Below are 11,437 nucleotides of genomic sequence, written 5' to 3' on the forward strand. Positions count from 1 at the left end.
AGTTTTCTTGTTGAGTGGAATAGAAGGCGACCTATTAATCAAATAGCATGCATTGTTGGCGGCCTTTGCCCAAAAAAGCTTGCTCATCTTTGCGTTAGATAGCATGCAACGAGCCTTCGATATGATGGTTCTGTTCATGCGCTCAGCCACACCATTCTGCTGCGGAGTGTACGGTATGGTGCGATGCCTCACAATGCCTTCCTTCCTGCAATAATCATGAAACTCATGCGAGCAAAATTCACCACCATTATCAGTACGAAGCAGCTTTACCTTCTTCTTAGTTTGCCTTTCTATTATTACTTTCCACTCCTTAAAAGCAGCAAATGTATCATCTTTACCTTTCAGAAAATAAGGCCATACTTTTCTAGAGTAATCATCAATGATAGTTAGCATATAATTTACACCACCATACGAGCTCTTACGAGAAGGTCCCCACAAATCTGCATGTACATACTCAAGTATACCTTTGGAGCGATGTACCGCAGTATTGAACTTTACCCTCTTGTGGTTACCAAAAATGCAGTGCTCACAGAAGTTCATCTTACTTTGAGTGCAGCCATCCAGCAGGTTTCTCTTCATCAATTCTGCCATACCAAGTTCACTCATGTGCCCAAGACGCTTATGCCAGAGGTTAGTATTATTATCAGAGACAGTAGCAGCCGTAGCGGAACCATGCAAAGTATTCCTCTAAGCACATATAACTTGGCAGAATTTATATCACCAACCATGTAAATGAGAGAACCTCTTGATACCTTTAAAACTCCACCTGAAGCGGAGTACTTGTACCCATCATCATCGAGTGTGCTGAGGGAGATGAGATTTCTTACCATGCTTGGTATATATCGCACATCGTCTAGTGTGCGAACCATGCCATCATGTGACCTAATCTGAACTGATCCAATGCCCACGATCTCACATGGGTTGTCATCTCCCATACGTACGACATCTCCACTCTGCACAGGCTTATAAGAACTAAACCATTCTCTGTTAATGCAGATATGAAACGAACATGCCGAATCGAGTATCCATTCATCATGACCAGCAAAACAACCAGCAAATGTGATAAGGCACCCGAATCAATACTATCAACACCAGAGACCATAGAGGCATTACCTTCGATTTTATTTTTCTGTTGATATGCGGCATTCCTCTTCTCCTTATTCTTTACCTTATAGCAATCCTCGATGAAGTGGTTCATTTTCTTGCAGTACTTGTAGAACTTCTTATCCCTGGACTTTGAACGTCCTCTACCATGCTGGCTCTTGTCACGATTGTTGTTGTCATAGGACTTCTGCTCAGATCTGTCCCTTACCTGCAACGCTTCATCCTTAGAGGACGACGACTCATCCTGCACCATACCTTTCATCTTCTCCTTACTTTGGAGCACCTCATAAACCTCCGCAAGGGTTAGTTCATCACGGCTTAACAATATGGTGTCACGGAAATTTGAATATGAACTGGGCAGTGAGCATAGTAACAAAAGACCTAAATCCTCATCATCAAATTTTACCTCCATGGATAACAGATCGGCCACGATCTCCTTAAAGACCGATATGTGATTCATCACCGATCCTCCTTCCTGCAACTTGTGCGAGAACAACTTCATCTTCATGTGCATCTTACTGGTGAGATCTTTTGACATGTAGATCGATTCTAGTTTCAACCAAAGTCCTGCAGCAGTTTGCACCTGCAGCACTTCTTGCAAGATATCATTAGAAAGATGAATTTGAATGAGCGATAGAGCCTTACGATCTTTACGTTTCTCCTCAGGAGTCCATTCTTCCTTCTTCTTCTTCCCGAAGCAAACAAGCGCTTCATCCAGATCCTGCGATTGGGTGAGTATCGCCCTCATCTTCACTTTCCACAGCGAGAATCTCATCTTGTAGTCGAGTAGCGGTAGATCAAACTTCATCGACACCATCGTGTTGCCCTGATCTCAAAAACTCAGCTCTGATACCACTTGTTATACGTGATAGCGGAGCAACGACAAAGTAAACAAGATCAATCGCAGAGAGACACAAGATTTAACATAGAAAACCCACCCAATGCGCGAGGGAAAAACCATAGGCGCCAGCCAGCAACAATCTTCACTATATCTGGGTGTGGTTACAATGGAGATTTACAACTTGGGGATACCCTAACTTGGGGCCTTCTCGTATAGAAGTCTATGGTGCGTCTTTTCCATGAGGGAGGTGGTCCATATATATAGGGAGAAAAAACCCCCACAGCCTCGTCTATTAGCAATATGGTACTAATAGATGGTGTAGTCCCTCCAAACGCTAATGGGCCACTTAGCTTCGGTCCGCTTCACTTCGGCCCAAGAATTTGAATCATAACCCAACACGCAGCTTGGAGTCTGGTAACCTTGCAGTGCTGCCGTAACGGCTTCGTTCGGCCAGAAACTTCGATAGAGTTAGCAACTTGGGCCAATGGCTTGGAACTCGAGGTTAACAACTTCGGGAAAGCTGACAGCTTCGGGCACTTCACGAGAGCTTACAGCTTCGATCGCTTCGGGAGAGGTTACAACTTTGATCGCTTGGGCACTTCGGGAGAGGTTACAGCGATCACTTGGGAACTTTGGGAGAGCTTGCTGGGTAGTAGCTTCGCTATCGACTTGAGTTGCTCAGTACCTTCAATGTTGCTCTGAGATGGCACGGGGTGGCCTTGGGGCCGTATTGCCCAAGTCCGACATGAGGCGCTGCTTTTCTTTTGATTAGTGGCTTGATTTCCGGCTGCTCTAAGCAACTTCGAGTGGTAGTCTTCTCCTTTTATGAGGGTGCCCATGTATTGAGCTGTTGAATGCTGTTTGTGTTGTTGCTGCTGACCTGCTGTTGGGTTGCCCGGAACTAGTGCTGCCGAGGTCCTTAATCCCACTTCTTTATGCACGATAATTATTTTTACGTAGTTCACTGTTGCCAAAACCTGCTAGCTTCGATTATGCGCTTGACTTCAAGTAGGCCACCTTCATTGGTTGAAAGCATGACATAGAGGTTAAGTTCCTGCCGTGGAGGTTGTCGCTCGCTACGGAGGGCATAGCTGTGTAGGTCGCTGCTATGCTTGTTCGTTGCTGTGCTTTTCGCTCCAGACACAGATTGCGTAGTTCGCTAATATGCTTGCCTTTGCCGCTTCTGTGACATGCAGTTGCATGTAGGGTAACTTAGTGTCACGTGGTTGCATGCAGGGAGACAGTAACAAATAGCTTCGCTCGCTCGCTGTTCCTGTTAGCTGCGCTCGGCTTTTCGGTTGCGCCGGGTAGCTTCGGGCAAAACACAAACTGGACTGCCAGCTTCCGTTCGATTGCTTTTATAATCTCTATTTCTTATGGTGATCATGAATTTTATTTCGTGCTGAAACACGGTGGGCGCCAATATTGGGATTTGGAACCCCAAACAAGTTAGAGAGAAGGAAAGAGGATGAAGTCTAGTGAATCAAGTGAACAAATAGCCAAAGGTCCTTCCTTCCACCCCTTTGATTCCTTTTATAGGGAGAAGGGGGAGGAGGGTGTTTATATTTGTTCCACTAGTAGGGTTCAATATTACAACGAGGTCCCTAAATTATTACAACAAGATCCCTGGAGTTTACAACCGAGTCCCTAATCCTTACAAATAGGCCCTTATCCCCCTTTTCGGGCCTATTCTACACACAATGGGGGTCTCTAGCCTTAGTCTACCTAAGGCACACCCCCAACACATGCCAAAGGAAGTTGGCTCTGACACGTGCCTAAGGGACCGATTGTAACACCTAATGTTAATGACAACTTAAGTATGACATTAAGAAGCTAATGGTGAAGTTGGATTAAAGGAAGGTACTTTGATCCAAAATCGAATTTGAGCCGAATTTGACCAAATTTGCAATTTGGAGTTTCAAATTTGGATAAATTTGGCAAAAATATGAAATAGAGTCTTGAGAGTATTTAGAACTCAAAGGAATGAATCTTGAAGTCTAAATGAGGTCATAAAGCTCTCATAAAATATAATCAAAGATGGAATCAGCAAAGTCACTGTATGTCGTCCGAAAACACGTAACTCTGAAATTAATATTGAGTACACAACTTTGGATCCAATTTCTAGAGAATCTTTCTTGTAAATGAGTAGATGTTCTTGGACATTAGTGAAATCTGGACTATGGAGAAGGAAAGTGAAATGTTGTTGGCCAGAGAAAGTGGAAGGTTCGAATTGAAAATGCAGCTCAAAATCAGCAAATAAGCAGATTTCAGCCTGAAAACAGCATTGACTAGCAATGTTTGGAGTGAATTTCAGAAAAGTCCAGTGTAAAAGGTATATGAGTTCATGTGCAAAATGGAATCTTTGTTAGTTGTAGAACAAGGATAGGCAAGGTTCAAGCTGTATGGAAGGAGTTTGAGCAATTTAAATCGAGCTCAAAGTAGGGAAGAAGTCCCTGTTTTGGAACCTGCCGAGACTGAATCAACAAGGTTCAGTTACAGAAGGTTCTGGCTGAACTTCAAGTTTCAAAATCTCAGCGTTAGGGTGCTCATCTCGGTTGAAGGTCAATCTATCAAATGAAGTACTTGGGCTACTCTACAAGTATGCTTAAGGAACATTTGGACCTTCGGATTTGAAATTGGTCAATGCGGAAGTCTGAATTTCGGAGAAGAAGAAGAAGAAAGGAGAGGAAACGGGCAGAACAGAGGACAGAGCTGTGCTGCCGCCGGCACCTCTGCCCGCCGGCCAGCGCAACAACCCCAACCGTGCCACGCATGCCCGTGAGTCACCGAGGTGGCCTCCATGCACGCGGTAGAAAGTTCTATTTGTACCGCTCCCGCCCTCATCCATTCACCCTGCCGCCATTTTCACCACCATCACAAGAAGGAGCTCGAGCGAGCAGCACGCCGCCGGCTGATTCCATCGCGCCACCACTCCTCTCTGCACTTCCTTCCGCCGAAGCCCCGCTAGCATCTCGCCGACGCCCCACACTCGTCCGTTTCCCCAGCTCCCTGCCGGCGAGCCCGAATCGCCGCCGTTCCTATCCACCTGCCACCACCACTGCTCCTCCCGTGAGTCCTCTGCGCCACCCCTCTTCTGCTCTTGTGCTTGGGTCTAGGGGTTGCTTGGGTCGTGTAGACGCCGTAGGATGCCTCCGCTGGCCGCTTTGCGCTGCCGCCAGACTTAGAGCCGGCCGGCCGAGGCCATGGCTGCCGCCGCCCATGGAGGGCCCGGCTCGGGCCGCCTCCGGGTGGGATAGTGCCACCCGCAGGTGCGCCCAGGCCTGGGGGTGCTCCCCGGCCTGGCCCCGCCGCCGGCGAGCCGCCGCTGGCGAGCCACTGGAGCCACCCGCCGAGCACCCTGTTTTGGGTCAGGCAGGGGAGGCCTGGCCAGGTTGGCCCCACGCGTCGGTGAGAATAGAGTAAGGGAGGGCCGGTAGCAATAGGATTCCAGGGGGGTTTGGATTTTGATTTTAAAATAGATTTAATTACCTGTTACACCTTTTAATTCACCAAATTCATAGGAGCACCCAAAAATAGTGAAATAAATTTTAATAGGTTTTTTATCTCCTTCACACATTAAAATTGTTAAAACTTATTTGTTTATAGAAACATTTTGGGTATTTATTTAGTGCCTTTAATTAAAGGTATTAAATAAATATTTAATAACTCTAAAATACATAAAATATGAACTGATGCTTTCCTAATTGCAAATTAACCATAATATATAGTAATTAGAAGTTTAAGATTAGAAAATAATTATGATGCTTTTTCAAAAATAAAAACAAAAGGCTTACATATTTAAATAAAAGATAAAGATTAAGTATCGCTTTAATGCTTTTCATTAAAATATTTAAGTAAATGCTTAAGCTTTATAAATAAATAAAATTCTGAATAATGTTTTGATTAATTCCAAACAAATGTTAATCTATAGTTTTACATTTTCTTTTACCTTAGAAATTAATTCAAATACTTTTCAAAAATAAAAAGAAAAGTCTAAAATGGGTTAAGTAAAGGAGGTTTAGATCGTGAGTTAGACGTTTGGGTAGAGTTTTGTTGGCTTGCAACTTTATCATGAAGTTAAGTTGTCTAAGTCATTGTTGGCTTGCAACTTTATCATGAAAGAAGTTGTATAGTCTTGTGCTTAAAAAGTTGCATCTCTTACTCATGCATGCACTTTATCGTAGACACCGAAGCTCTAGAAGCGGAATTTCTGGAAATTTCTGAAGAACCTCTGGAGTTTGAGGAGATTATTGAGTTGATCCCCTGTGAAGCTAGACCGTTGGACATTGCTAACATTTTTACAGATCAAGGCAAGCCCCGGTGCATTTAAGCCTATCTACTTTTGGAGTTATTATTTCATGTATCCAACTATTGGTTATTTCCTTATGAATGCATTAAGTCTAGGAGTTGATTGAAAACTTACTTTTATGCATAATCCAACCTTGTTATTAAGGACATCTTTGCCACTTGTTCAATAATTAGTAAGTATCCCATGCTTAGCAAAGCATAGTCGCGCTACCTTTATCATTTCTGAGTACCTATGGTACTCAGCAACCTAAGGTAACATTGTCATACACATGTATATCAAGGAAATGACCTGTTTTAGAAGATAGTGGATGGAAGCTTGGATGCAATCAAGAAAGGAGTCTTGAGTTCCATAGTTCCATCTACTCGGTTAATTTGATTAAGGATCGATCGTTGTTTTAACCAGTGATCAAGTGAAATTACTTGGTTGCTTAGTGCCATATGGGAACCAGCAAGCCCAGTAGGTTAGTTGGCTCTCTGATCGGAAATATTTCATACCCGTGCTTGGCGTGCAGTGGAAGGGCAGGGGCGTAGCCTGAAACTCACATTGGAGATCACCAAACGTGGGGTTCCATGTGGGGGTGTGTCCCTGGGTTCGAGTAGTCATATTTCTGATCGTTGGGTACATCTAATCGAAAGGTCGTTATGTGCAACCCGGACAGTTGTACATGGCTGGTGGTCGGGTATCTCCTGCAGGATGTAAATTGGTCCGGATCGCCGCAATTCTCGGATATGAATGCACTTGATCATTGCTTGAGCATCGTAGTGTAACAAAGAGAAGGGAATTGTTTGCTTTGAATAAATATGTTGTATGACTTAGTTCCATTTGGTTGCTAAAATATTTTCATCATCTAGACTGGTCAGGTAACAACCTCAATCTGAAATAAAAGATAAAACTAAGGTTTCACTTATAGTAAGCTCTTTCTGCAAAATGTGAGTCAGCCAGTACACCATAAAGCTATCATACAGTGTAGCAGAAATATTTATATTGGTTAGACAGGTCAGACTTGTTGAGTACTTTGTACTCAGGGGATCCTTTGTTGTTGTTTTCAGAAACCTAGCAGAGACCCACCGAGGAGGAAGCTCCGAAGAACTAGGGTATCTTATGAGTCTCACAATACCCTAGAATAAACTTAGATGTTTAATTACTTACCCCGGACTGGTTTATATTTTAAACTCTTAGTAATGGTTTAACGTGCACTGTTAAGTTTCTTTCAATCTATGGTTGTAATAAATCATACCTTCAGTATGTATGTAAAAATGTAATGTTTGTTGATGCTATCCCATCGTGGAAGCGATCCTGATGTATGGCTATGGAACACACCGTGGAGGTTTTCAAGGAGTTCTGTGCACAGAACCCTTGACGGACTACCGAACTTACACTGTTTTAGGTGCATTTTGGATAATTGTTGTTCTGACAGCAATTAGACGCACTTAAGCCAGTTTAAGTTGGGTGGTTCCGCCACTTAGATGGGGACGGCTGAAAAAAGAAGCGACCCTTCGTGGTGCGCGGATGTCGTGAGATTAGGTTCGCCATGCATGGTTAATAAATTTGAATCGATTCGTTTGCCTCTCACAGTTTGGGACTACTTGATCGCTATTCTGCACTGAGTAAAGATGGAATATGAGGATATCAATCTTGATGATTGTTCTTTAATTGCTTGGAAAAATATGCTTGCTTAGTATAAGTTGCTAATCTAGACTGGTTAATGAATGTAGAACTGGAGCTAAAATATTGAAAGTAAGGATCGACTATAGATGCTTTTGGCAAGACAAATCCAAAGCCAAGAAGCCTTGCATGTCTAGGTTTTGGTGATAGTAATTATCACTTCTCGGTCAGTCTTGCTGAGTATTAATTGCTAAGCCTTGTTGTGGCTTAACTTTTCAAGTGATGTCAATAGTTTGGCTGCTGGTACCACTTGGCCAACCCAGATCCCTCCAGGCTGGACAGTCGAGTGGGATCCCTCCTCGGACGGTGAGGGTACGGATTAGTGATTTCATGATCGGCTTCATCATGATATCGTGTATCGACATTTAGCTTCCGCTTGTTTGCTTCATCTTGTTGAACCTTGCAAACTTGTTCGAATTTTGGAAACTCGGATGTAATAAATGTTGAACTATGTTAATGTGATAGGGATGTTGTAACCTCTGTTCTACTCACCTTCATGTGAGCAATGCTTCTCAATCCTGTAAGTGGTTTATCGGATGAAATCCGACGGTCGACCAAGTTGACTTGCTTAAAGTGCATGATCGTGTGTCAGGTGACTTAAGTGCATTTTAGTCAAGTTAATTTGGGTGGTTCCGCCACAGCTGGCCTCATCATCCCACTTGAACCTGTCTGCCTTTTTGAGTAGCTTGAAGAAGGGCAGGCTTTTTTCTCCAAGTTTGCTGATGAAGTAGCTGAGAGCCGCCATCATGCCAGTAAGCTTCAAGACGTCCTTTGTTTTGGATGGTTTCACCATGTTTCTGATTGCATCCACCTTGACGGGGTTGGCCTCGATGCCACGCTAGCAGACCATGAAGCCCAAGAGCTTTCTACATGGGACACCGAAGACACACTTGCCCAGGTTGAGTTTCCAGTGATAAGCCCAGACACTGTTGAAAGTCTCTACGAGTTCAGCTATGAAGCTTTCCTCATCCTTGGTTTTGACAACCACATCGTCGACGTAGGCTTCAACGTTCCTATGTAGCAGCATCACGAGGCAACCCTGGATTGCCTTCTGGTAGGTGGCGCCGGCATTTATCAACCTGAAGATCATGGTGTTGTAGCAGTAGATACTGAAAGGCATTATAAACACCTTCTTGTCTTGGTTGGTAGGATCAAGGGTGATCTAGTGATAGCCCTAGTAGCAGTCGAGGAAGTAGAGTAGGATTTTCTTACAAGGTGGATGCATCTGCTCTGAGTCTGGAATGTTTTCCATATCGGCAAATGTAGCCCCAGTTTGGCCGTAGGTGTAGTGAAGATGTTGTGGCCGGCCTCCTCGAGGTCGGCTAGTAGATTATGAGCGCGTGTGGGGTGCCTATGTCTGTCCCAGGCACTGCCCTAGTCGGCGTTGTCACTATTGTTGTGTAGTGGTTGGCATTGGTCGCCTGTTGCCTCCGCGTTAGCAGCAGATTGCTACTGGGCATTGGCTTGTTCCTGTTGGTGTCGTGTCGCGCAGTTCTAGTTTCTGGCATCGTGGCCTCGTTCCTGAGAACAAGTTTCTCCATCCCTGGGTGGCTCGTCGGTGGAGACCATGAAGGTTTCGCGATATGGCGTGGAGGAGTTGCTCTCATCATTGCTTCCATAGGGGTTTGGCGTCAGGATGATGCGGGACACCTGGAATTCACTATAGTCCGGAAACTGGGCCGGTTCGGGTGGATCTCTAGATTGGATCTAGAAAGCTTGGTCGAGTTTGGTGGAGTAAATAGCAGCCGAGTTTCACAGATTTATGCACTCAACAATGGTGCTACTGATGCGATCTAACCCTACCTGGCGCACCAACTGTTGGATTTATAAGCTTGGTAGTCCACCAAGGGGTTACCCAAGTGGTTGATTTGTAGGTAAGGATGATTCTGAAACCAAGAACTCGAAGATAATCGCGAGAACACGAAGGACACGAGGGTTTTAGACAGATTCGGACCTCTGGGAGTAATACCCTACATCTTGTATGCTGAATTGTAATGCTTTGCGCTGGTGTGTGGAATAGTTGGGATACCCTCGGGGGTGCCCTAGGCCGCCTTATATAGGCTGACCACCTAGGGTTACAAGTTGGTTTCAATCTAATCTACACTTTAGTTACATGGAAGGTAATCTGAGTTGGACTACAATACACGTTCCACGATATCCGGGTAGATTTGAATTGTCTAGTTGCCTTGTCTTGTACTCCAAGTAACTTCATATCCTTGGCCAGCACGCTTTGGTCGGGCAAACCCACTTGTTAGGTCCAGCCAGTATCCTGGTCGGTAGGGACCCATGGGATAACCATATCCCTCAAAGTGGAATATGTTCCCATTTTCACTTGCAGGTGAAGCAAAACGATGGTATGCAGAAGCTTCTTTCGATGTGAAGAGGAATCGGGAGACATTAATGACAAAGTTTTATGGGAGATTTTTCTCTATGAGCAAAGTTCAAAACCTTTGGAAGAAAGTTATCATTTTTGTGCAAGGAGAAGATGAAGGAATAGATGAGACTTGGAATAGATTTCACAAACTACTCGAACAAGGACCTGAGCTTGGATTCTCAGGTGATGTGTTGTTGCATCTTCGCTTCGCGTGGCTTCTCGTAGATCTAATATTCTCTCCATTTTTCCTCCTTGTGGCAACGGTAGATGATTTTTGCATGGTGTTTTTTCCTCAATCTCCTACTCCCCTCCCTTGAAGTCAATGAGGGGGTAATTATAGTCTCCCATAGGTGGCGGTTCTAGGTCAGTGTTGGTGAAAAAATCCTAGATATCACCGTAGACTTCATGCCAGGTTGATCGACCGGACCCTGGAATGGGCCAGGTTGATCGGCCCAAAGGCTGGCTTCCCTCGATAACTCATGTCCAAATATCCATCAAACTTTTTATGCAAACCCTCTTTAATTATGGTGTAGTTCCTGTCATATTGCAATATACTCCTAAATGCAATACATATACAATAATGGAGTTATTTCAGGTACTAAGTGGCTGGTTAGTATAAGAATAAGCTTGAAAATATTAATAAAATGTTATCAAAAGTGTGTTAATAACGAGCGTAACACTGAATGGCGGTAAAGTAAAAAAAGAGGTCCTGGAAATTGGGAGCCTGTTCCATCACACGGTCCGCACGCCCATAGGCCGAGGCCTGCCAGGCAGTGCTGCGGTATGCCACTGTGGTGCTGCCGTTCCGGAGGCTGGACGCGCGGAGCTGCTGCTCGCTGGACGCCTGGATGTGAGGAGCGTCGGTGCTACACGGCCGTGGATGCACGGTGCCGCACGTGTTGCGCTAATGTCGAGCGTAATCGCCAATTGCTAAGTTGCGACGTAATCGCGCCTAGGGCAACGAGGTATCACGGCACGCAAGGGCCTGGTCACCGTGGAGTCGTCGAATTGCTCGAAGGATGCCTAGTCCAGCTACTTGCTTACATTACGTCTTCATGTTTCCTTGACGTGGAAACATGATGCACTAGACTACGTGTTACGTGGAAACGTGATGCACTAGAGACGACTCCATCGGTGATTCGGG

The sequence above is a fragment of the Setaria viridis genome, chromosome 9 (assembly GCF_005286985.2).
Source record: "Setaria viridis chromosome 9, Setaria_viridis_v4.0, whole genome shotgun sequence".
Lineage (NCBI taxonomy): Eukaryota > Viridiplantae > Streptophyta > Magnoliopsida > Poales > Poaceae > Setaria > Setaria viridis.